Source organism: Pseudophryne corroboree, chromosome 4, assembly GCF_028390025.1.
Source record: "Pseudophryne corroboree isolate aPseCor3 chromosome 4, aPseCor3.hap2, whole genome shotgun sequence".
Classification (NCBI taxonomy): domain Eukaryota; kingdom Metazoa; phylum Chordata; class Amphibia; order Anura; family Myobatrachidae; genus Pseudophryne; species Pseudophryne corroboree.
The window spans coordinates 46,443,024-46,445,104 of record NC_086447.1 but is presented as its reverse complement, the minus strand read 5'-3'; the positions used below and the strand labels follow the sequence as shown (position 1 = coordinate 46,445,104).

General features: G+C 39.2%; 1 pseudogene; it reads right to left on the bottom strand.

The window, feature by feature from the left end:
* Positions 1-451: 451 nt before the first annotated feature.
* LOC134912759 (5S ribosomal RNA) lies at positions 452-569 on the bottom strand (annotated as a pseudogene).
* Positions 570-2,081: the final 1,512 nt, after the last annotated feature.

Below are 2,081 nucleotides of genomic sequence, written 5' to 3'. Positions count from 1 at the left end.
AATTTGTTGTTTCAGGTAAAAAAAAAGACAAGAAAGGGTACGAAAAACAGTGTAGTTATTACACCCCAAAAAAGTCTCGTATCATACTGGACTCGTATTAGTACAGTAGATTCAATTTGTACCCATTGTCCTGGCGAGAATATCACAAATTATTGAATTGCTTATAGACTCTACAAAAAGTGTTTTTACCCCGATTTTTATATGGGGGAGTCTACACTCCACTGTGGGACAGATTGTCAGCGCACAGAGTCTGTCTTAGGTAGCCTTATTGCGGCCTACCACATGTACTAACATATAAATGATCAAATCGATACATGCCCCTTATAAGAAATAATGAAATAATTGAAATACAAGAATGTATCATTAATGTCTATTATGAAAGTGACGATAATCATAAAGCTTGTGAATCTGCTTTCAACGTTAGACCCTGGGGTTATCTAGGATAAAAGAATACCTGCAACACCTGCTATTCCCTTGTGGTCTCCCACAAGGTACTGCCCCGGCCCAACACTTTATTTCTTCCAAGATCAGACGAGATTGGGTAGATTCAGTGTGATATGGTTGTAGGTAATGTGATGCGCATTCTCTGTGGGAATCGTTAAGGAGAGTTCACGTAAAGAAAGGGGGAAAGAAGATAAGTATGTAGAAGAGAGATAAAGTGTGTGTGCAAAGATCCCAGATCAGCAGGGGAGCAGAATTAGCAAAAGGAAGGAAGAAAAGTAGGATTTGCTGTCAGTGTTAGGTAGAAATATGCTCCATTTGCCTATGATCCTATTGCACTCCTCTGGATCACTGATGAGTGTACTTTATATAAAGGTCACGTTCCGAGAGAGGGGAAATTGGAAAAATACATAAGAAAAACTTGGGGCATGTATCCAATTGCCATACAGATGTGTATATCACAAGGAGAGAAACTTGTCTTAATTGTAAATGAGCGCTATACAATCAAGGTTCTACATTCACATCAATGCATAATAACATACATATGTATTGGTGCCACTTGAGCTATCTGGGGTGGGATAAATACCTTGCTGTTCTGCTCTACTTTCCCTTATTGGTACAAATATATGCCTTTAAGCAGCAGCTTTCATAAAAATACCTATATGTCATATTTATCACTGAGTCACTTTACTGAGTAACTCCATACAGTATGTGCAATATTGGTATCCATTTAAAGTTTCCCCTTTGACTACTGCTATGTTTGTTTAATAGGTCAGTTATAATTGTTCATGGGATTAAATACAGGGACAGTATCTATACATATGCTCCAATATGCTGTCAGGAGTAATGTGTTGGTCTATATTGCTTTTGCTGGTGATATAGCTTTTAACAGTGTGCAGTTTTTCACGTTGGGTGAAATCAGTGCAGTCTGAAAAAAGGCTGCTTCATTACTGGCTTGGGAGCATGGAATTAAGCAGAGTTGAGACCTTTATGTGTGCTGTTGGGAGTATCTACATGAAGGGATTGTACCATTTCTGTATGCAGCAAAGTGGGGGGAGCCTCGAGTCAGCGTCCCATAGGGCGATAGATGACTGTGCATGTGTGTTGCTCCATATCAGAGCTCAGGTTCACAGTGGAGGTGGGTCTGCCTTCCAGAGTGGGCGGAGCTTGCTTGACATACGTTTCACCAGTAGGTTTGGCCACAAGAATACCTCCTTTTGCAAATGTCCCATGTCTTGTATAAGCAGTTGTTTTTGGCCAATCCTGAATCAACCTATTTGGTAGACGTGTGTGTGCACCAATGAATGGATTCACATGAATCCTTCGTTACATATCCAGGCCCAGGATATTCTAATTAAGGATATCCGTTTCTGATTGGCAGCAAAATATACAAATATCTCGGTTAACAGAATACCTTATAACAATCATAACATTAACTCCCCCTTGTTTTGGGTCTAACAGGGAGATCAATTAGTAAAGACAAACACTGTGAATTTAGTAGTTTAATATATATACCTTATAGTAATTGATCAGTTATTTGTTTGTATCACGTCCGAGAATGATTAATTACTTATTCAGTTTGACGCTCATGTTTGTCTGCTCAACCACTAGGAGTAACGAATTAAGGCTGGGAATTAGTC